The sequence below is a fragment of the Apium graveolens genome, chromosome 5 (genome assembly GCF_009905375.1).
Source record: "Apium graveolens cultivar Ventura chromosome 5, ASM990537v1, whole genome shotgun sequence".
Classification (NCBI taxonomy): domain Eukaryota; kingdom Viridiplantae; phylum Streptophyta; class Magnoliopsida; order Apiales; family Apiaceae; genus Apium; species Apium graveolens.
Window position 1 is genome coordinate 284,774,224 of NC_133651.1, and position 27,010 is coordinate 284,801,233.

Here is a 27,010-nt window from a genome sequence, read left to right on the forward strand (position 1 = left end):
ATACACAGGGTTCCAGTTTATAATTGTATAAAAATATCGTTGCAAGGTGATCTCATATATCTAACCTTGTCTCAACGTTTTTCTGAAAATCTTGACATGCATAAGATAATCATTTACTAGATATAAGTTCAAAAGATGAAGTTACAAGATACTCCAATATACTTATATCTTTTCGGAATACTACATGAACTACCACCGTTCAAGTTATAATTAGTTTCAAAAGTTCATCACACTGATGAGACTACAAGATAAGACTTGAATAGATTCAATCTTTGAAATATCATTTGAAAGAAATGAAGTTACGAGATACTTCATTAAGTCCTGATATATATATATACACCTATCTATATATATACATTTCATACACTCCTTGAAAACCTCTGTTATGAAAATTATAAACAGAGTTGCAATATCCAATGAATTTTGGAAAGGAAAAAACCTTGGCATAAACCTGATATCTTGCTGATCAGGCAAAGATACCAATAAATAACCTTTTGTACTAGTAGATGGACGAATTCCCCACTGGTCATCACCCTGGCCGCAATAGGACCTTATGATGGACTGCCACTCAGCCACTTACGCATTTGATGGACTCCCACGGAGCCACTTACACTTTCATGGACGCCCACTGAGCCCATGTTGCTTATGCCGACTCAAATAGATGAACTTACTTCCCGAACGATGGGCAAGTAATCAAGATTTTTTCTCAAAACAGCAACCTCGTTGCGAATGTAAAATACACCACTGAGCCGGATCCCTCAGGTTTTGAGCGAGTATTTAAATCCCTTTTGAAAGGAAGATCTTAAATATCAAAATGAGTTTTGGGATCCGCTCTAACTTTTAAAAATTATTTTGAAGACTCGAAAACATTTTTAAGAATTTTTGGAGTAATACTGATTTAATGAAATAAATCAGTCCCGATATATTAGAAAATATCTGAATATTATTATTAAATAATATTCCCATAAAGGATAATCTTTATAAAAATAATTGAAGTAGAAGTTTTAAAAAAACTCATACTTGAAATGAATAATAAATAACCAAAGATATACTTATACGAAAGCACGATCTTTATTTGAATAATCGAAAATAAGTTTGATTATCGAAACATTATTCTTTAATAAAATAAAGAATATTATTTATTAAAATAAGCAGAGTCATAAGTCCTCGAATGAATATTCAAAATAATATTCATTAAATAAAGTAAGCGGAGTCATAAGTCCTCGAATGAATATTCAAAATAATATTCATTAAATAAAATAAAGTTATCGAATAAACCTTATTCGATTAATAGTTTGGAAAACTATATCCATATATATATATAAATATATATATATATATATATATATATTATACTCGGGAACATCGACTCCCGGTTTAGAAAATGTTCACCTTTGGGTCCCCTATACTAATGGTATACGCAACCACTGCTTATCTCTAGAATAGGTATTATGCAACTTATAAGCATTTGAATCAACAATTAGATATCAAGATTACGAAACAGACATGCATATATACCATATCAGCATGCTCCAATATATCGCAAAATTTGCTAATAACAATCATGCACTTATCACAAGATAATGCATATACATATATTTATATTACAACAACAGTATAACGGGTAGAAAACTTGCCTGAGTGCTCCGGGGTAGACTTAAGCTTAGAGTGGGTCCGGTAACCTATGAATAACAACATAAGCCGGAATTAAACCACGGTCGCTTAAGAAACTAGACTTTAACTAACGTTTGCTTATGGTCATTTATACGCTTAACAAATGGCATAAGTCGTTCGAGTACCCTCGGCTCCACCATTTTTAATAAATTAACCGTTACGAATTTTGTAACACCCCCAGATCCGGGGTCGGGGATCCGGGTCATCACGGTCTTTCTTTCCACAATATCACTTCACTTAATTAATAATAATAACCTTATGCTGTGACCCCACACTAACACACACCACAACCCGTTATAGTCTCAGAGATGAAATTGAAATAAGTACAAGTCTTTGAATCCACAATTTAAAATTATTACAACCCAAAATGATTACTTGATAATTTACAGTTAATTGCCATTATCTGCCACAAGTTATAATTATACATAATTGATTCTCAAAAATAGAATGCCTGATCTACCAATAGATCTACCTCTGTAGCTATAGCAGCCACAACATCATCGGGAAGACGCGGGACGCTTCCCACGCGCTTGCGCTGGGTCTGCTGGAGTCTGGCCATCTTTCCTAACTGTTGTTGTGTGATGAAGAAATAAAGCAAGAGTGAGCCTTACAGCTCGCAAGATAATATATAGTGATAACAATAATATAAGTATCTAAATGGATACTTACTAGAATCTTTTATCATGTGTAAGATAATTACTAGTATATACTTACTAGTATATGAGCCTTCTCATAGTACTCATGAAAGTCTTGGTCAAAAGAAATGAACCAAGTTTGATATCTTAATGCGATGAAGTCGCAAAATATTCAGTATATATACATATATACTTTTCAAAATATTGGAAGTCCTTTTCCATGCATAATATACACAAAGTCCCAGTGTATAACTGTATAAAAAAATATCGTTGCAAGGTGATCTCATATATCTAACCTTGTCTCAACGTTTTTCTGAAAATCTTTGTCATTCATAAGACAATTATTAACTAGATATAAGTTTAAAAGATGAAGTTACAAGATACCCCGATATACTTATATCTTTCCCAAATACTACTTGAACTACCACCGTTCAAGTTATAATCAGTTTCAAAAGTTCATCACATAGATGAGACTACAAGACAAGATTTGAATAGATTCCATCTTTAAAATATCATTAAAGGAAATGAAGTTATGACATACTTTATTTAGTCCCGATATATATATATCCACATATATATATATATCTCTTAAACATTTCCTGGAACCTCTGTTATGTAAAGTATGAACAGAGTTTGAAACATCCAATGAATTTTGGAAAGGAAAAGAATTTTGGCATAAACCAGATATCTTGCTGATCAGGCAAAGATACCAATAAGTAACCTTTTCTACTGTAGATGGATGAATTCCTCACCGGTCATCACCCTGGCCGCATTAGGACCTCGCGCTAGACCGTTACCCGGCCCCTCACGCGTTGATGGACTGCCACCCAGCCACTTACACAATAATAGACCGTACCCCAGCCTGTCGCTTATGCCGACTCAATTAGATGGGCTTACTTCCCGAACGTTGGGCAAGTAATCAATTCATTTACCAAAACTGCAACCTCGTTGCGAATATAAAATACACCGCAGAGCCGGATTCCCCAGGTTTTGAGCGAGTATTTAAATCCCCTTAAAAGGAAGATCTTAAATATAAAAATGAGTTTTGGGATCCGCTCTGACTTTAAAAATCATTTTGAAGACTCGAAAACACTTTATAGAGTGTTTGGAGTAAAGCTGATTTAATGAAGTAAATCAGTCCCCAGAATATTTAGAAAATGACTGAATATTATTAATTAAAAAATATTCCCATAAAGAATAATCTTTATAAAAATAATTGAAGTAGAAGTATTAAAACTTATACTTGAAACGAGTATTAAATAACCAAAGATATACTTATATGAAAGTATTATCTTTATTTGAATAATCGAAAATAAGTTTGATTATTGACACCTTATTCTTTAATAAAATAAAGAATATACTTCAGCAAATAATCGGAGTCATAGATCCTCAAATGAATATTCAAATAATATTCATTAAATAATATAAACTGAGTCATAAGCCTTCGAATGAATATTCAAATAATATTCAATAAATAATATAAAAGAGTCATAAGCCCTCGAATGAATATTCAAATAATATTCAATAAATAATATAAAAGAGTCATAAGCCCTCGAATGAATATTCAAATAATATTCAATAATAAAATAAAGTTAAAGTTATCGAATAACCTTATTCGATTAATAGTTTTGAAAACTATGACCATATATATATACAAATATATATATATATATATATATATATATATATCCATATCCATATATACAAAATCTACTCGGGATCCTCGACTCCCGGTTTTAGAAAATATTTTCACCTTTGGGTCCCTATACTAAGGGTATATGCAAGTTACCGCTATCCTCTAGCATAGGTATTATCAACTGAACCAACAGATATATATTTCAAGAATATGAAACAGGCATGCATATATACCATATCACATGCTACAATATATCGCAAGAATTTGCTAAATAACCAACATGCATTTATCGCAAGATCATGCATATACAAATGTATACATCACAACAACAGTATAACGGATAGAATACTTGCCTGAGCGACTGGGGGTTACGAATGGCTCGGGACGAGTCTGGTAACCTATAAACAACAAGTAAGTTGGAATTAAACCAAAGTCACTTGTAAATCTATACTTTAACTAACTTAGACTCTAACGCGTGTTTTGCGCTCACTGATTCGCTTAAGTCACTCGGGTACCCTCGGCTCCACCATTTTTAATAATTTAACCTTTACGAGTTTTAAAGCGATTCCTTCGCGAGTGTCTTACCAACTGCCTAAAACACTTACCATAAATGTTTCATACATTAATTAACCCTTATTGGTCTTTAACCTATGTTTCAAAGTAAGGCGAGGGGAAAAGTTTCGTTCGCGAAACGCCGTTACTTGAAACGGTCGTTTCTCCTAAACCGTGCATCGGAATCGAACAAACTACATATCAAAACGAAGCTCGTAACATGAGCTATCTAAACATGGCAGTGGTCATATTATAGCAGGGGGTTCTCGGGTCCTAATGCCATGCACAAAAACAGTCCAAAGAAAATCGGACGTTACGACGGCTATGTTTACGCGATTTCCATATTTTAAACCATTCAAAACCAACCACAAACCAACCTCAAATCCAACATAGAACCAACACCCATCCTTATCACATCATAACAATCCCAACCAATTCAATTTAATCATTCATACTTATGCCTAAAACTTAACTTTAATCATACTTAAGTTCTTTTAAATCAAAACCACAACAATTACCATTCCATTTCACTACCATTCCAAATCCCAAACTCTAAATCATAACAACAAGCTACAATATCATCCTACTAATCAAAATCATCTTATAATACATAGGGATCTAGGGTTTGGAGATGGTATACCTTCCTTGAAGTGGTGGGATGAGCTAGGAAGCCTTAAGAAGCTTTGAGAAGTCTTAGGAAAGCTTGGATCTTCAAGAAAAACAAGAAAACTTCAAGTAAAAAAACTTGAAAACACTATTCATAGTCTTCTTCTTTGATTAAATGAAGAAGATTGAGAAGGAATTAATGGCTTAAACTCATGGTATAGCCCTAACTAAGCATGAAGATGATTAGGGAATTTACTCACCAATTTAGGAAGCTTGGATCTTGAATTTTTGAAAATTCTTGCCTAATGAATAGTAAAAAGCCGAGAGCTTCAAGAACAAAGCCTTGGTTGCCTTTTGATTTTTGATGAAAATGATTTTTGCTTGGCTTGGTTGCTTGGTTTTTGTGCTTGCTTTAGTCAATTACCTTCTTGCCCTTGAATTTGTGTGGTTACAAAGCCACCACACCTCCTTCATTCCCATGTCATGCTTATGTCATCCTCATGATGTCATCCTCCCTTCCTTGTCCTCTTTCTATTGGTTGGATGACATTATTCCCACTAATCCCTTTGATTAACTTCCTAATCGTTTGCCTAATGACCGCTGATCTGTTATACGGTTCGCTTAACTTTCGTTTTCGTTTATCGTTTGAGGGATCATACCCGGGATCTTATTACTTAGGTTCCCTTAACCTTTCTCAATATATTGTATTCCTTTTATGACCCTCTCTTATAATCCTTTAATTTAAATCCTTTTTATCCTGTTACCTTATACTCAATTCTTTCCGTATCTATTGGATTTCCGGGAAAAATCAAAGTGTTCGGATTTGGATTCTGACGATCTTTACATACACTTATATCCCATATAAAGTACTAATAAAATCTCATAATATCCATATCAGAACCCCTACATAGTGTGGCATGAAAAGTTTCTTCATTCAGCTAAAACACTATTCACAAGGGTTACAAAAAGTTGAAAAATTTTGGGGTTATTACAGTCTCCCCTCCTTAAAAGGATTCCGTCCCGGAATCAGATAGAAAACAAATGGGGATACTTGCTTAGCATTACACTTTCTAACTCTCGAGTCAATTTTCCCACATTGTGGTTCTACCACCAAACTCTGCCTAGTTTGATAATCCTTCTCCTAAGCACTTGTTCCTTTTCACTCTATAACCCTTCCTGGTTGCTCCATATAGGTTACGTCGGGTTGCATATCTATGCCCTCATATGCCTCTATTTATCTGGCATCTGAATTACACTTCCTTAACATTGATACGTGAAACATGTTACGAACTTGTTACATGTTCGGGGTTAGGGCTAGCTCATATGATAACTTCCCAATATGTCTTAATATATCCAAGGGTCCAACAATTCGTGGACTTAGCTTTCATTTCTTTCCGAACCTCATCCTTCCTTTCCAAGGGAATACCTATAACAACACTAGGTCCCCTACTTCCTATTCTTTGTCCTTTCGTGTCAAATCAACATATTTATCATGTCCATCTTGGGCTACTACCTGCCGTCCTCTGATTAGATCTATTATATCCCTGGTCCTTTGGACAACTGCGGGTCCGAGCATCTTGCGCTCTACAACTTAATCCTAACATAAGGGAGATCGACATTGTCTTCCCTCAAGGATCTCATAAGGCGATACCTCGATACTAACATACGATCGATTATCGTGAGATAACTTAATCTGCGTTAAGTGATCATTCCAAATTCTTTCAAGTCTATTGCACCGGCTCTCATCATAGCTTCTAGCATTATATCTTTTGCTTCTCACTACCCATCATTTTCCAGTTCGTAATCGTTACTATCTTCCGTACATAATATTATATTGGTTACACTTTTGCTCGTTAGTGTTCTATAACCTTTTAATAACCACGTCAACCTTAGTATCATGAACGTGTTTCCATTCTGAATACCACCATAACTTTACTACTCCTTTTTCAGCTGCTTCTATCTTTGGAAGCTTAATCCTTCATATAGAAGTAAAGGAATTTGTTGAGAGATCACTATGATCATGAACACTTGTTATATCGCATAGTTAGTACAGAAGGTGGCCAGCCTTTAGTACTTGACAAGCAATTAAACAATAGATGGTATCCTACTAGGCTTCTATCACACAGATAGATAGTCATTCGGCAATACCTCCCCTTTCTGGAAGGGTTGTTCTTCTCAGCTTACATGAAATGAAAAGAAGAGAAAAGAACGAATTGAAGAGAATTGTATATTCATAAAAAATTTTATTGCCATAAAATATCTGGCTTGGAATCTACCTCTGAACTATAGAGGTTTGTCATAGAAGAACAAAACATATATGTATTTATATCAACATCAAGTATTATAGCATCGCATTTCCCATGCCTAAATATTTTCGCCATTCCGTCCATCATTCTATGGACCCATGCTCTTCCTCGAGCTTATACATAATCACCTTTGAAACTCCCTCGACATCGAAAATCGAATCTGGGATCTCATTCTAGACATCATCGTTACTAGAATTCTATGCTTGCACCGCAACCTTCCTCATATAGTAATACGACTCTCTTTTTATAAGAAGGAATTAATATTCAATAGATAGATACTCTACTTAATTAGTCTATCAATGATAACTTATACATTACCACGACCCGATTAGTGGTACTCAATCTCAACATCCATTCCAATACAACTCTCATGGTTGTAATCAGCTCATTACTCGCAGAATCATTGCTGCATTACTATGGTCCACCACTGACCTACTGTCGTCATTCACTTTCCATGAAATCTTAATATCTAACCATACGGAGTCCATACATGTCGTATCAAATCCTTCTAAGGAGGTAACATAATCACCATTCATGATTCATGAAGAAGACTCCTTATCCTGCCATACATACATGACATGAAGCAGATAAAATTGCAGAAGAGTTTCAATCAAAGCAACGGTAACAGGGTAATACCATTCTAAACCATATGCCTTAAATAGAAGACTTACTCAAAGGTTCGTCTAGTCCTTTTTGAAACATGGTCCTGGCTTATCTCAAGATAGGACCTTCTAAGATAGATAGCCCGTTCATGGCGATTAGACGAATTAAACCTTTACCAACTACTATTACGGTTGGGTATTGCACAGTCATCAGAAGGAATGTCAATCTTCCAACCCATAATACAACCTTCACAGTTTTAACCATCAACACTGTATTCTTTTGGCACAAGCGCCTATAATTATCCTCTTACCTTTAAAGTGTCGGCCACCTCTTTGGCCTTTCCTGATAGTAAAATTTCCTTACAGTCAATGTCATTTTAACCACCTCCAAATAAATTTTCTACCTTATTTCAATCACAGCTTATGTGAAAATGCTTTCCTTAAAATCTGATGAGTAAAAAAAAAATTACCATTTTTCCATAAGTTATTGCCTCAGTCTTTAGAGGTTAATCACTGTCATGACCGACTCTCAATCATAATTAGAACATCTTTTATCTTAAGTCCTAATTGCCCTGAACAATTTCGACCTTTACTGGTTCGATCCATACTTTCTCGTGGTTTAACACGTGCCCCACTTGGCATCATTATAATTACTGTCATATTTCTTTTATCAACATTTTTATTCTTGAGAATTTTGAATATTACCTTTCTCCTTGTAAAACCTCTAAGGTTATCCTTCAATCGTTCCTCCTGTATTCCCTAGATACAGGGCATATCAAAATACCATTCACTATTACTAGAACCATTGTCTATATACTTCTGAAAAATTTCTCCACTGATCCTTAAAGGTTGTTGTTACCTTAACCCTTTCCCAATCATACTGTCAAAACTCATACTGTCCCTATTAAGGGTGACATGCCAACCTTTATGCAGTCCCCTAGGATTCATTTTAAGTTACCAATGTTCTATCCTTAATTCCACCTTAAAAAGGTACCTGCATCCTTCCATGAATAAATCAAGTCATATATCCTTGATAGATTATCATATTCATCATTCCCACCTCGATAGTCTATACCTAACTTCATAATAGCATCCTTATTCAAATTGAGGTCAATCCATATGGCCTCCAAAAGATAACAACGGTTATCCGCTTGTCTTTCCTGATTTGGTAATGATCACATGGATGATCTGGAAGATATTGGTCGTGTTCAACGTGAACTTCTTCTTAATAAATCCTTATTTACTTTTGTTGTTTATCTCAACAGTCATCTCAATGTTGGGATATCTTTCATACCTGGCGTCTCCCTTCCTGGGTATCAAGCCACCGGTCTTACACTTCACATTCTTGAAGGTCACTTTCTTCATCCAATTTTCTTAATTTCTTACTTTCTTGTCTCCTCAGTCTATCCGCGTCTCATTATTTATCCTTCGAACTATCTCAAGGTTTCTTCGAATCCTCCCAACTTACAGGGGATAATATATATATATCTCTTATACCTTCAACCATCAATTTAACTCATGGTATATCACCTTCATCCTGATGATTACATACTTTTCTATGTCTATTGCTACGAGTCTTTAGGGTTTCCTCATACCCAACTCCCTTATCATTCCTCAAACTCTATTGCCTTTATATTCCTTTCCACTTCAGTTTCTTTTTATTTTCCTTTCTCTTATCATTATTTCATGGACCAACACAACATAAACATTGATTTCATACATCCCGTCATTCTGGATTTGTGTCCTCGGAACGAATCTTGATAACTTTTACAACTTAGATTCATAATTCATCATACTCGTCTGTCTTTGTTCTGTCTCTAAAGCTTTTACACTATCTCCATAACCTTGGGAAGTACTTTCCTAAAACAATTGACTGAACTTAAATCAGTTTATTATAACCTCTGGCTCCGTGCCTTTCTTGGTCTTTCACCAGCGGGTGGCCTCTCTCTTAGGAGGGTAAGTGACAAAAACAGTCCTTTGTGGTTCGTCAATCATTTAGAATCTCAAATGATTCCTCTATTTCCTTTAGCCAGGCTCTTGCCTTGGCTGGGTCAGCTTGTTCCATGGAACTCTGAGAGCTTAGTGACTTAAAGGTCCTGAAAGAATTTCTCACCGTACTGTCTCCTCAGGGTGATGGTTGGGGATAATAGTCTAAGTTTTCTTTAGACAGGTCCATGAATTGCCGTATAGGGGTACCATCTCGGGTCTCCTTTCCTTACTCGACTTTTTGTTTCCTTAGTATGAAATGTTTCATCCTACTCCCTATAATTGGGGTCATCTTTTAATTTAAAATCCTCATTTTCCACTCCATTATGTCATGGGTTCCTTCTATCTTGATGGCGACCTCCCTGACTATCACGTTCAGGGTTTGCTCTAAATCTTATTCCTCAAACTAGCTTTCATCTAAGATCTCATCTTTAAGCTCTTGAACATTTGGAACCCAAATTCTGTAGGAATACCTCATTATTCCCTTCTCATCTTTCTCGGTATTAACCTCTTATCTATTTGTTGGCTCTCTGCCTTCATTCATAACTTTTTCTGGCACAATATGATCTTTTCCAATAATTCGGGCTGTATTGCTATCTCAAACAGCTTTTCGGTACCGGCTCCGGTTACCTTCACTACTATTTCCATTTTCTCAAAATCTCTTATAAACTCTCCAAAAGACATTATCATCTTGAGTCTCTCCTTTTCACTAAGGGCATCAGCCACCATATTGGCTTTCCCCGAATGATAAAGAATCTCCCAATCATAATTCTTGATTAGCTCTAACCGCCTCCTCTGGCGTATGTTGAGCTCTTTCTACGTAAGAATGTACTAGAGCACTTATGGCTTAGGTAATTCTCGCACTTCTCTCCATACAAGTAGTGCCTCCAATCTTTAGGGTAAAACTATTGCCACGAGCCTAAGCTCATGGGCGGGGATATCGAATTTCATATTACCTTAATTGTCTTGACGCAGACGCGATTATCTTGCTGTGCTAAGAAGCACCCTAATTCCTTATGCGAAGCGTCACTTACAAATCACAAAATCTCCTTTTTCCATCCGGCAACGCCAGCATAGGGGCCATCACCAACCTCTGCTTCAGTTCTTGAAAGCTGTTCTCGTATTTCTCTGTCCATTCGAACTTCTCAGTCTTACGAGTAAGCCGCGTTAAAGGGGCTACTATCTTTACAACTTGAACGAACCTCCGGTAGTGACCGGCCAATCCTACCTCTGGTAGTTGCCCTAACCATGGTCATCAATTCCTCAGTGGTCCTTTATTCATTCTTGTCAGGATCCTCCATGGGATCCTCCTCAACAACTATCCCTTCTAGGACAACATCCTCAACCGCTAAATTCTCAATATCAACATCATCCGGTCCTGCGTTAGGACGCTCTATCGGATCCATAATCTGATCTCCAATGAGTAATAAAACATCATCGCGTTGTTGCTCCTCAACCTCAGGGTTCGGAGGCCCGCTACTATATACGATAACGAACTACGCTTCTATCGCTACATTTATAAGGGTTCCCATAAGGGTTTTAACTGTCAGTACTACGTTAGGTAGTCCGACTATGAACTTGGCAAGAGTTCTTATTATCTTAGTGAACTTATTATCTTAACGTCCCATCATCTCTGAGGTTTATAACGCTTAGCTCTGATACCACTTCTGTAACACCCCCAGATCCGGGGTCGGGGATCCGGGTCGTCACGGTCTTTCTTTCCACAATATCACTTCACTTAATTAATAATAATAACCTTATGCTGTGACCCCACACTAACACACACCACAACCCGTTATAGTCTCAGAGATGAAATTGAAATAAGTACAAGTCTTTGAATCCACAATTTAAAATTATTACAACCCAAAATGATTACTTGATAATTTACAGTTAATTGCCATTATCTGCCACAAGTTATAATTATACATAATTGATTCTCAAAAATAGAATGCCTGATCTACCAATAGATCTACCTTTGTAGCTATAGCAGCCACAACATCATCGGGAAGACGCGGGACGCTTCCCACGCGCTTGCGCTGGGTCTGCTGGAGTCTGGCCATCTTTCCTAACTGTTGTTGTGTGATGAAGAAATAAAGCAAGAGTGAGCCTTACAGCTCGCAAGATAATATATAGTGATAACAATAATATAAGTATCTAAATGGATACTCACTAGAATCTTTTATCGTGTGTAAGATAATTACTAGTATATACTTACTAGTATATGAGCCTTCTCATAGTACTCATGAAAGTCTTGGTCAAAAGAAATGAACCAAGTTTGATATCTTAATGCGATGAAGTCGCAAAATATTCAGTATATATACATATATACTTTTCAAAATATTGGAAGTCCTCTTCCATGCATAATATACACAAAGTCCCAGTGTATAACTGTATAAAAAAATATCGTTGCAAGGTGATCTCATATATCTAACCTTGTCTCAACGTTTTTTCTGAAAATCTTTGTCATTCATAAGACAATTATTAACTAGATATAAGTTTAAAAGATGAAGTTACAAGATACCCCAATATACTTATATCTTTCCCAAATACTACTTGAACTACCACTGTTCAAGTTATAATCAGTTTCAAAAGTTCATCACATAGATGAGACTACAAGACAAGATTTGAATAGATTCCATCTTTAAAATATCATTAAAGGAAATGAAGTTATGACATACTTTATTTAGTCCCGATATATATATATCCACATATATATATCTCTTAAACATTTCCTGGAACCTCTGTTATGTAAAGTATGAACAGAGTTTGAAACATCCAATGAATTTTGGAAAGGAAAAGAATTTTGGCATAAACCAGATATCTTGCTGATCAGGCAAAGATACCAATAAGTAACCTTTTCTACTGTAGATGGATGAATTCCTCACCGGTCATCACCCTGGCCGCATTAGGACCTCGCGCTAGACCGTTACCCGGCCCCTCACGCGTTGATGGACTGCCACCCAGCCACTTACACAATAATAGACCGTACCCCGGCCTGTCGCTTATGCCGACTCAATTAGATGGGCTTACTTCCCGAACGTTGGGCAAGTAATCAATTCATTTACCAAAACTGCAACCTCGTTGCGAATATAAAATACACCGCAGAGCCGGATTCCCCAGGTTTTGAGCGAGTATTTAAATCCCCTTAAAAGGAAGATCTTAAATATAAAAATGAGTTTTGGGATCCGCTCTGACTTTAAAAATCATTTTGAAGACTCGAAAACACTTTATAGAGTGTTTGGAGTAAAGCTGATTTAATGAAGTAAATCAGTCCCCAGAATATTTAGAAAATGACTGAATATTATTAATTAAATAATATTCCCATAAAGAATAATCTTTATAAAAATAATTGAAGTAGAAGTATTAAAACTTATACTTGAAACGAGTATTAAATAACCAAAGATATACTTATATGAAAGTATTATCTTTATTTGAATAATCGAAAATAAGTTTGATTATTGACACCTTATTCTTTAATAAAATAAAGAATATACTTCAGCAAATAATCGGAGTCATAGATCCTCAAATGAATATTCAAATAATATTCATTAAATAATATAAACTGAGTCATAAGCCTTCGAATGAATATTCAAATAATATTCAATAAATAATATAAAAGAGTCATAAGCCCTCGAATGAATATTCAAATAATATTCAATAAATAATATAAAAGAGTCATAAGCCCTCGAATGAATATTCAAATAATATTCAATAATAAAATAAAGTTAAAGTTATCGAATAACCTTATTCGATTAATAGTTTTGAAAACTATGACCATATATATATACAAATATATATATATATATATATATATATATATATATATATATATCCATATCCATATATACAAAATCTACTCGGGATCCTCGACTCCCTATACTAAGGGTATATGCAAGTTACCGCTATCCTCTAGCATAGGTATTATCAACTGAACCAACAGATATATATTACAAGAATATGAAACAGGCATGCATATATACCATATCACATGCTACAATATATCGCAAGAATTTGCTAAATAACCAACATGCATTTATCGCAAGATCATGCATATACAAATGTATACATCACAACAACAGTATAACGGATAGAATACTTGCCTGAGCGACTGGGGGTTACGAATGGCTCGGGACGAGTCTGGTAACCTATAAACAACAAGTAAGTTGGAATTAAACCAAAGTCACTTGTAAATCTATACTTTAACTAACTTAGACTCTAACGCGTGTTTTGCGCTCACTGATTCGCTTAAGTCACTCGGGTACCCTCGGCTCCACCATTTTTAATAATTTAACCTTTACGAGTTTTAAAGCGATTCCTTCGCGAGTGTCTTACCAACTGCCTAAAACACTTACCATAAATGTTTCATACATTAATTAACCCTTATTGGTCTTTAACCTATGTTTCAAAGTAAGGCGAGGGGAAAAGTTTCGTTCGCGAAACGCCGTTACTTGAAACGGTCGTTTCTCCTAAACCGTGCATCGGAATCGAACGAACTACATATCAAAATGAAGCTCGTAACATGAGCTATCTAAACATTATAGTGGTCATATTCTAGCAGGTGGTTCTCGGGTCCTAATGCCATGCACAAAAACAGTCCAAAGAAAATCGGACGTTACGACGGCTATGTTTACGCGATTTCCAAATTTTAAACCATTCAAAACCAACCACAAACCAACCTCAAATCCAACATACAACCAACACCCATCCTTATCACATAATAACAATCCCAACCAATTCAATTTAATCATTCATACTTATGCCTAAAACTTAACTTTAATCATACTTAAGTTCTTTTAAATCAAAACCACAACAATTACCATTCCATTTCACTACCATTCCAAATCCCAAACTCTAAATCATAACAACAAGCTACAATATCATCCTACTAATCAAAATCATCTTATAATACATAGGGATCTAGGGTTTGGAGATGGTATACCTTCCTTGAAGTGGTGGGATGAGCTAGGAAGCCTTAAGAAGCTTTGAGAAGTCTTAGGAAAGCTTGGATCTTCAAGAAAAACAAGAAAACTTCAAGTAAAAAAACTTGAAAACACTATTCATAGTCTTCTTCTTTGATTAAATGAAGAAGATTGAGAAGGAATTGATGGCTTAAACTCATGGTATAGCCCTAACTAAGCATGAAGATGATTAGGGAATTTACTCACCAATTTAGGAAGCTTGGATCTTGAATTTTTGAAAATTCTTGCCTAATGAATAGTAAAAAGCCGAGAGCTTCAAGAACAAATCCTTCGTTGCTTTTTGATTTTTGATGAAAATGATTTTTGCTTGGCTTGGTTGCTTGGTTTTTGTGCTTGCTTTAGTCAATTACCTTCTTGCCCTTGAATTTGTGTGGTTACAAAGCCACCACACCTCCTTCCTTCCCATGTCATGCTTATGTCATCCTCATGATGTCATCCTCCCTTCCTTGTCCTCTTTCTATTGGTTGGATGACATCATTCCCACTAATCCCTTTGATTAACTTCCTAATCGTTTGCCTAATGACCGCTGATCTGTTATACGGTTCGCTTAACTTTCGTTTTCGTTTATCGTTTGAGGGATCATACCCGGGATCTTATTACTTAGGTTCCCTTAACCTTTCTCAATATATTGTATTCCTTTTATGATCCTCTCTTATAATCCTTTAATTTAAATCCTTTTTATCCTGTTACCTTATACTCAATTCTTTCCGTATCTATTGGATTTCCGGGAAAAATCAAAGTGCTCGGATTTGGATTCTGACGATCTTTACATACACTTATATCCCATATAAAGTACTAATAAAATCTCAGAATATCCATATCAGAACCCCTACATAGTGTGGCATGAAAAGTTTCTTCATTCAGCTAAAACACTATTCACAAGGGTTACAAAAAGTTGAAAAATTTTGGGGTTATTACAAATTTTAAGGTGACGCTTTCGCGAATACCCTACCAACTGCCTAGTCCACTTTACATAATTGTTTCATACTCCAATTAGTCATTTAAGGGCCTTAACCAAGGTTTCAAGTAAGGCGAGGGGTAATGGTTCGTTCGCGAAACACCGTTACTTAAAACAGTCGTTTCTCCTAAACCGTACATCGGATTCAAGCGAACCACATATCAAAACGAAGCTCGTAACATGAACTATCTAAACATGGAAAAGGTTAGAATCTTTCAGTGAGTTCACGGGTCCTAAAGTTTAGAACAGAATAGTTAAGGAAAATCGGGCATTATGACATTTATGTTTACGCGATTTCCAATTTAATTAACACTCTAAATTATCATCAATTCACTCACAACCACCAATACAACAATATTCAACCATCATACTACAAATTCAGTCCCCAACTCCAAGTTTTACCAATTTATCCAACCAATCAAAGACCAAATATTCAAAACCAATACAAATCCACCAAAACTACTTATAATCAAAGATCAAGCCTTAATACTAACAATGCTTCAATAAAACTTAATGGAATCATAAAATCAAAGCTAGGGTTTGAAGTTGATACTTTCCTTGGTAGGTGTTAAGTTGCTAGGAAGCCTTAGGGAGCTTTAATCTAACCTCCTACAAGCTTGATCTTTCCAAAAAAATCAAGAACACAAAGTTAGGTTTTGAAGTTTCTAAAAGACAGATTTAAAGAACTGTAAATATGAGGATATTACCATGCTTATTTGGATGAGACTTATGAAAAACAGTTGTAGGCCATCTCAATACCTTTCCAACGAGCTATATAATACAACATTTGAGTGAGTATTGAAGGAGATATGGTAGTTTTAAGTTGCTGCTCTGGTTTTGGCCGAGAGCAAGGGAAGAAAAAGTGAAGTAAAAATGTTTCTAGTTTGATTAAATGACTTGTGTGGTGTTTAGCTTGGTTACTTCCTTTTATTGTTAATTAGATTGTTACCATGGTAAAAATTGTTTGGCTCACAATCAACCAACCAATCCCTCCATTTGTCATGCTTCTGTCACCATGCCTATGTCATCTTTCTCATATCATCCTCTTACACTTGTCTTCTTCTTGTTGGTGTGATGACATCATCATCCACTAACCTCTTTGAGTAACCCCTAATTACTTGGCTAATGACCACTTATCTGTTATATTGTTCTCTTAACTTTCGTTCTCGTTTATTGTTTGAGGGATCATACCTGGGATCTTATTAGTTAGGTTCCCTAAACCTTTCTCAATATTTTATATTCCTTTTATGATCCTCTCTAAAAATCCTTGAATTTAAATCCTTTTTATCATGTTACCTTATACTCAATTATTTCGGTATCTGGTGGATTTTCGGGAAAAATGAAAGCGTTCGGATTTGGATTCTGACGATCTTTACATACACTTATTTACTTTATGGAATACTAATACGATCTTAGAATTTCCATAACAGTACTCCTATATAGGGTGATTTGATAATTTTCCTTAATCAGCATCATCAGCAAAAGTTACTATTCATCCGTGTTTCAAAAATTCCAAAAATTGGGGTTATTACAAAAATAACTCTAATATGTTGAAAAGTGACTTACATTGTTAATTAGAACCAAAATGTGGACCAAAATTGACTTGTATGAATGTGGCACTAAGAGGTGATAAAAGGATTTCTAATTGCATGTACATGATGTTAACATGTTAATTGTACCGATATATGATGGCAAGTGACTCTTATAAGGTGCAAAGTGACTCTAATATTGTGAGAAGTCACTTACATGTTTGATTAGAGCCAAAATGTGGCCCAAAATTGACTTGTAAGAAAGGGGTACCAAGAGGTGGTTAAAGGATGTCTAATTGGATGTACATGATGTTAACATGTTAACTGTATCAATACATGATGGCAAGTGACTCTTATAGGGAACAAAGTGACTCTAATATGGTGAAAAGTGACTTACATGGTTGATTAGAGCCAAAATGTGGAACAAAATTAACTTGTATAAAAGTGGCATTAATAGGTGGTAAAAGGATGTCAAATTAGATGTATATGATGTTAACATGTCAATTGTTGTATATATGGTGGAAAGTGACTTTTATAGGGTGCAAAGTGGCTCTAATATGGTGAAAAGTGACTAACATTGTTACTTAGAACCAAAATATGGACCAAAATTGACGTGTATGAATGTGGAACTAAGAGGTGGTAAAGGATTTCTAATTGCATGTCCATGATGTTAACATGTTAATTGTACCGATATATGATGGCAAGTGACTCTTATAAGGTGCAAAGTGACTCAAATTTTGTGAGAAGTCACTTACATGTTTGATTAGAGCCAAAATGTGGCCCAAAATTGACTTGTAAGAAAAGGGTACCAAGAGCTGGTTAAAGGATGTCTAATTGCTTGTACATGATGTTAACATGTTAATTGTATCAATATATGGTGGCAAGTGACTCTTATAAGGTGCAAAGTGACTCTAATATAGTGAAAAGTGAGTTACATGGTTGATTAGAGCCAAAATATGGAACAAAATTAACTTGTATGAAAGTGGCATTAATAGGTGGTAAAAAGATGTCAAATTGGATGTATATGATGTTTACATGTTAATTGTTGTATATATGGTGTAAAGTGACTCTTATAAGGTGCAAAGTGACTCTAATATGGTGAAAAGTGACTTACAGGGTTGATTAGAACCAAAATGTGGAACAAAATTGACCTGTATGAAAGTGGAATTAAGAGGTGGTAAAAGGATGTCAAATTGGATGTGTATGATGTTAACATGTTAATTGTACAAATATATGGTGGAAAGTGACTCATATAGGGTGCAAAATGACTCTAATATGGTGAAAAGTGGCTTACATGGTTAATTAAAACCAAAATGTGGACCAAAATTGACTTGTATGAATGTGGCACTAAGTGGTTGTAAAAGAATATTTAATTGCATGTAAAAGATTTTAACATGTTAATTGTACCAATATATGATGGCAAATGACTCTTATAAGGTGCAAAGGGACCCTGATATGGTGAGAAGTCACTTACATGATTGATTAGAGCCAAAATGTGGCCCAAAATTGACTTGTAAGAAAGGGGTACCAAGAGGTGGTTAAAGGATGTCTAATTGGATGTACATGATGTTAACATGTTTACTGTATCAATACATGGTGGCAAGTGACTCTTATAGGGTGCAAAGTGACTCTAATATGGTGAAAAGTGACTTACATGGTTGATTAGAGCCAAAATGTGGAACAAAATTAACTTGTATAAAAGTGGCATTGAAAGGTGGTAAAAGGATGTCAAATTGGATGTATATGATGTTAACATGTCAATGGTTGTATATATGGTGGAAAGTGACTTTCATAGGGTGCAAAGTGGCTCTAATATGGTGACAAGTGACTAACATTGTTAATTAGAACCAAAATGTGGACCAAAATTGACTTGTATGAATGTGGCACTAAGAGGTGGTAAAAGGATTTCTAATTGCAAGTACATGATGTTAACATGTTAATTGTATCGATATATGATGTCAAGTGACTCTTATAAGGTGCAAAGTGACTCTAATATTGTGAGAAGTCACTTACATGTTTGATTAGAGCCAAAATGTGGCCAAAAATTGACTTGTAAGAAAAGGGTACCAAAAGGTGGTTAAAGGATGTCTAATTGCTTGTACATGATGTTAACATGTTAATTGTATCAATATATGGTGGCAAGTGACTCTTATAGGGTGCAAAGTGACTCTAATATGGTGAAAGGTGACTTACATGGTTGATTAGAGCCAAAATGTGGAACAAAATTAACATGTATGAAATTGACATTAATAGGTGGTAAAAAGATGTCAAATTGGATGTATATGATGTTTACATGTTAATTGTTGTATATATGGTGCAAAGTGACTCTTATAAGGTGCAAAGTGACTCTAATATGGTGAAAAGTGACTTACAGGGTTGATTAGAACCAAAATATGGAACAAAATTGACCTATATGAAAGTGGAATTAAGAGGTGGTAAAAGGATGTCAAATTGGATGTATATGATGTTAACATGTTAATTGTACAAATATATAGTGGAAAGTGACTCTTATAGGGTGCAAAATGACTCTAATATGGTGAAAAGTGACTTTATGGTTAATTAGAACCCAAATATGGACAAAAATTGACATGTATGAATTTGGCACTAAGAGGTGGTAAAATGATTTCTAATTGCATGTACTTGTTGTTAACATGTTAATTGTACCGATATATGATGGCAAGTGACCCTTATAAGGTGCAAAGTGACTTTAATATTGTGAGAAGTCACTTGCATTTTTGATTAGAGCCAAAATGTGGCCCAAAATTGACTTGTAAGAAAGGGGTACCAAGAGGTGGTTAAACGATGTCTAATTGCATGTACATGATGTTAACATGTTAATTTATGGTGGCAAGTGACTTATAAGGTGCAAAGTGACTCCAATTTGGTGAAAAGTGACTTACATGGTTGATTAGAGCCAAAAGGCGGAACAAAATTAACTTGTATGAAAGTGGCATTAATAGGTGGTAAAAGGATGTCAAATTGGATGTATATGATGTTAACATGTTAATTGTTGTATATATGGTGGAAAGTGACTCTTATAAGGTGCAAAGTGACTCTAATATGGTGAAAAATGACTTACATGGTTGATTAGAACTAAAATGTGGAATAAAATTGACCTGTATGAAAGTGGAATTAAAAGGTGGTAAAGGGATGTCAAGTTGGATGTATATGACTTTAACATGTTAATTGTACCAATATATGATGGCAAGTGACTCTTATAAGGTGCAAAGTGACTCTAATATGGTGAGAAGTCACTTACATAATTGATTAGAGCCAAAATTTGGCCCAAAATTGACTTGTAAGAAAGTGGTACCAAGAGGTAGTTAAAGGATGTCTAATTGTATGTACATGATATTAACATGTTAATTTTATCGATATATGGTGGAAAGTGACAATTATAGGGTGCAAAGTGACTCTAATATGGTGAAAAGTGACTTACATGGTTGATTAGAGCCAAAATGTGGAAGAAAATTAATTTGTATGAAAGTGGCATTAATAGGTGGTAAACGGATGTCAAATTGGATGTATATGTTGTTAACATGTTAAATGTTGTATATATAGGGTGGAAAGTGTCTTTTATAAGGTGCAAAGTGACTCTAATATGGTGAAAAGTGACTTACATGGTTGATTAGAACCAAAATGTGGAACAAAATTGATCTTTATGTAAGTGGAATTAAGAGGTGATAAAAGGATGTCAAATTGGATGTATATGATGGAAACATGTTAATTATACAAATATATGGTGGAAAGTGACTCATATAGGGTGCAAAATGACTCTAATATGTTGAAAAGTGACTTACATGGTTAATTAGAACAAAATGGTAGACCAAAATTGACTTCTATGAATGTGGCACTAAGAGGTGGTAAAAGGATTTCTAATTGCATGTACATGATGTTAACATGTTAATTGTGCCGATATATGATGGCAAGTTATAATTAGTTTCAAAAGTTCATCACACTGATGAGACTACAAGATAAGACTTGAATAGATTCAATGTTTGAAATATCATTTGAAAGAAATGAATTTACGAGATACTTCATTAAGTCCTGATATATATATATATATATATACACCTATATATATACATTTCATACACTCCTTGAAAACCTCTGTTATGAAAATTATAAACAGAGTTGCAATATCCAATGAATTTGGAAAAGAGAAAACCTTAGCATAAACCTGATATCTTGCTGATCAGGCAAAGATACCAATAAGTAACCTTTTCTACTAGTAGATGGACGAATTCCCCACTGGTCATCACCCTAGCCGCAATAGGACTTTATGTTGGACTGCCACTCAGCCACTTACGCATTTGATGGACTCCCACTGAGCCACTTACACTTTCAAGGACGCCCACTGAGCCCATGTTGCTTATGCCGACTCAAATAGATGGACTTACTTCCCGAACGTTGGGTAAGTAATCAATTCATTTATCAAAACAACAACCTCGTTGCGAATATAAAATACACCACAGAGCCGGATCCTTTAGATTTTTGAGTGAGTATTCAAGTCCCCTTCAAAAAGGAAGATCTTAAATTTGAAAACGAGTTTTGGGATCCGCTCTAACCTTTAAAAATCATTTTGAAGACTCGAAAACATTTTTAAAAATGTTTGGTGTAATGCTGATTTAATGAAATAAATCAGTCCCGATATATTAGAAAATATCTGAATATTATTATTTAAATAATATTCCCATAAGGATAATCTTTATAAAAATAATTGAAGTAGAAGTTTTAAAACTCATACTTGAAATGAATAATAAATAACCAAAGATATACTTATACGAAAGTACGATCTTTATTTGAATAATCAAAAATAAGTTTGATTATCGAAACATTATTCTTTAATAAAATAAAGAATATTATTTAATAAAATAAGCAGAGTCATAATTCCTCGAATGAATTTTCAAAATAATATTCATTAAATAAAATAAAGGGAGTCATAAGTCCTCGAATGAATATTCAAACTAATATTCATTAATTAAAATAAAGTTATCGAATAAACCTTATTTGATTAATAGTTTTGAAAACTATATCTATATATATATATAAATATATATATAATATACTCGGGAACATCGACTCCCGGTTTAGAAAATGTTCACCTTTGGGTCCCCTACACTAAGGGTATACGCAACTACTGCTTATCTCTAGCATAGGTATTATGCAACTTATAAGCATTTGAATCAACAGTTAGATATCAATATTATGAAACAGGCATGCTTATAAACCATATCAGCATGCTCCAATATATCAAAAAATTTGCTAATAACAATCATACATCTATCACAAGATAATGCATATACATATATACATCATCACAACAGTATAACGGGTAGAAAACTTGCCTGAGTGTTTCCGGAATAGACTTAAGCTTAGACTGGGTCCGGTAACCTATGAACAATAACATAATCTGGAATTAGCCACGGTCGCTTAAGAAACTAGTTTTTAACCACTTAGACCCTAACGTTCGCTTTTGCGCTTAGCGATTTACATAAGTCGCTCGAGTACCCTCGGCTCCACCATTTTTATTAAATTAACTGTTACGAATTTTAAGGCGATCCTTTCGTGAGTACTCTACCAACTGCCTAATCCACTTTACATAATTGTTTCATACTCGAATTAGTCATTTAAGGGCCTTAAACAAGGTTTCAAAGTAAGGCGAGGGGTAATGGTTCGTTCGCGAAATGCCGTTACTTAGAATGATCGTTTCTCCTAAACCGTACATCGGATTCAAGCGAACCACATATCAAAACGAAGCTTACGACATAATCTAACTAAACATAGAAAATTCATAGATTCAATAGTTAGTTCTCTGTCCCCAACACTAAGAACAAGCAGTTGTATGAAATTAGGTATTACGACGGCTATATTTACGCGATTACCAAGTTTTAAACCACTCCAAACAACCACCATTCAACTCACAACCAACAATACAACCAACCCTCATCCAAACCTCGCTACATCAGTCCCCAAAACTCAAGATTTTCCAATTTATACAACCCCACACATGAACTACTAGCTATACTTAAGCTTCATTAACTATAAACAAGATTTCAACATCCAAATCACTACAAATCCAATCCAAACTCTAAACACATAAGCATCATGCTTCTCATTTACTATAACCATCAAAACCATCTTAATACTCAAAGTAAAGTTAGGGTTTGGAGGTGTTATACCTTCCTTGGAGTGATTAGAGTAGCTAGGAAGACTTAGGGAGCCTCCTACAAGCTTGATCTTTCCAAAGAAATCAAGAACACAAAGTTAGGTTTTGAAGTTTCTAAAACTCAGATTGAAAGAACTGTCAAAACGAGGGTCTTCCCTTGCTTATTTGGACGAGACTTGTGAACAAGAGTTGTAGGCCATCTCAATACCTTTCCAAAGAGCTATAGTACATACTATTTGAGTGAGTATTGAAGGAGATATGGTAGTTTGAAGTTGTTGCTCTGGTTTGGCCGAGAGCTTCTTGTGGAAAAACAAAGTCAACTTCTCAATTTTTGTGTTATGATTTCTTTTGGCTTGGTTGCTTCTCTTGTTTGCTAAGTAAATTTACCGTGGTAAAAATTACATGGCTCACAATCAACCAACTAACCTTTCTATTTGTCATGCTTATGTCACCATGCATATGTCATCTTTCTTATGTCATCTTCTTACACTTGTTTTCTTCTTATTGGTATGATGACATCATCACCCACTAACCTTTTTGATTCACCCCTAATTACTTGGCTAATGACCGCTTATCTGTTATACGGTTCCCTTAACTTTCGTTCACGTTTATCGTTTGTGGGATCATACTCGGGATCTCATTACTTAGGTTCCCTTAAACTTTTCTCAATATTTTATATTTCTTTTATGATCCTCTCTTATAATCCTTGAATTAAAATCCTTTTAATCATGTTACCTTATACTCAATTCTTTCTGTATCTGGTGGGTTTTCGGGAAAAATCAAAGTGTTCGAATTTGGATTCATACAATTATATACCATATAGAGTACTAATAAGATCTCAGAATATCAATAAAAGAACCCCTACATAGTGTGGCATGAAAATTTTTCTTATTCAGCATAATCAGCAAAATCACTATTCATAAGGGTTACAAAAAGTTCAATTTTTTTTTGGGTTATTATAGTCTCCCCTCCTTAAAAGGATTCCGTCCCAGAATCAGATAGAAAATGAATAGGGATACTCTCTTAGTATTGCACTTTCTAACTCTCAAGTAAATTTTCCCACATTGTGGTTCTACTATCAAACTCTGACTAGTTTGATAACCCTTCTCCTAAGCACTTGTTCCTTTTCGATCTATAATCCTTCATGGTTGCTCCATATAGGTTACGTCTGGTTGCTTGTCTATTCGCTCATATGCCCCTATATGTCAGGCATCCGGATTACACTTCCTTAACATTGATATGTGGAACACGTTATGAACTTGCTACAGGTTCGGGGGTAGGGCTAGCTCATATGCTAACTTCCCAATATGTCTTAATATATCCAAGGGTCCAACAATTCGTGGGCTTAGCTTTCCTTTCTTTCTGAACCTTATCCATCCTTTCCAAGGGAATACCTATAACAACACTAGGTCCCCTACTTCCTATTGTTTGTCCTTTCATGTCAAATCAACATACTTCTTATGTCCATCTTGGGCTACTACCATTTGTCCTCTGATTAGATCTATTATATCCTTGGTCCTTTGGACTACGGCGGGTCCGAGCATCTTGCGCTCTACAACTTCATCCTAACATAAGGGAGATCGACATTGTGTTCCCTCAAGGATCTCATAAGGTGACATCTCGATAATGACATATGATCTATTATCGTAAGAAAACTCAATCCGTGTTAAGTGATTATTCCAAATTCTTTCAAGTCTATTTCACAGACTCTCATAATAGCTTCTAGCATTATAGCTTTTGCTTCTCAATACCCACTTTTTTGTCGTTCATAATCATTACTATCTTCCGTACAGAATACTATTCTAGATATACCTTTACTTTCTAGAGTTTTATAACTTTTAAATAATTGCGTCAACCTTAGTATCACGAATGCGTTTCCATTCCGAATACCACTATACTTGGTACCACTTCATCTCTAGTTGCCTCCATCTTCGAAAGCTTGGTCCTTTATATAGAAGTAAAGAATTTATTGAGAGATCACTATGATCGTGAACACTTGTCCTATTGCATAGTTAGTACAGAAGGTGGCCAACCTTTAGTACTTGACAAGCAATTAAACAACATGTGGTATCCTACTAGGCTTCTATCACACAGATAGATAGTCATTCGGCAATACCGCCCCTTCTGGAAGGGTTGTTCTTCTCAGCTTACATGAAATGAAAAGGAGAGAAAAGAACGAAATGAAGAGAATTGTATATATATAAAATATACTGCCACAAAATATCTGGCTTGAAATCTACCTCTGAACTATAGAGGTTTGTCATAGGAGAACAAAACATATACGTATATATATCAGCATCAAGTATTATAGCATCGTATTTCACATGCCTAAATATTTTTTTTCTATTCCATCCATCATTCTATGGACCCATGCTTTTGCTCGAGCTTATAAACAATCACCTTTGAAACTCCCTCAACATCGAAAATGGAATCAGGGATTTCATTCTAGACATCATCGTTACTAGAATCCATTGCTACACCGTAACCTTCCTCGTATAGTAATACGACTCTCTATTGATAAGAAGGAATAAGTATTCACTAGGTAGATAATCTACTTAATTAGTCTATCAATGATGACTTATACACCACCACGACCTGATTAGTGGTACTCAATCTCAACATCCATTCCAATACAACTCTCACGGTTGTAAGTAATCGGCTCATTACTCGTAGAATCATTCCTGCATTACTATGGTCCACCGTTGACCTACTGTAGTCATTCGTTTTCCATGAAGTCTTAATAGCTAACCATACGGAGTCCATACCTGCCGTATCGGATTTTTCTAGGAGGTAACATAATTACCATTCATGATTCATGAAGAACACTCTAGATCCTGATGTACATACATGACATGAAGTAGATAAAATTGCAGAAGAGTTTCAATCAAAGCAACGATAGCAGGTTAATACCATTCTTAATCATATGCCTTCGATAGAAGACTTAACTCAAATGTTCGTTTAGTCCTTTTGAAACATGGTCCTGGCTTATCTCAAGATATGACCTTATAAGATAGATAGCCCGCTCACGGCGATTACATAAATTAATCTTTACCAAACTACTATCACGGTTGAGTATCGCACAATCATCAGAAGGAATGTCAATCTTCCACACCATAATACAACCTTCACGGCTTTAACCCTCATTACTGTATTCCTCTGGCACGAGCGCCTATGATTGCTCTCTTACACTTAGAGTGTCGGCCACCTCATTGGCCTTTCCTGATAGTAATAGTTCCTTACAATCAATGTCTTTTGAATGATCTCCAACTAAATTTTCTACCTTATTTCCAATCACTGCTTGTGCGAAAACTCTCTTCCTTAGACTTTGGTGAGAAAAAAAAATATCACCATTTTCCATAAGTTATTGCCTCGGTCTTT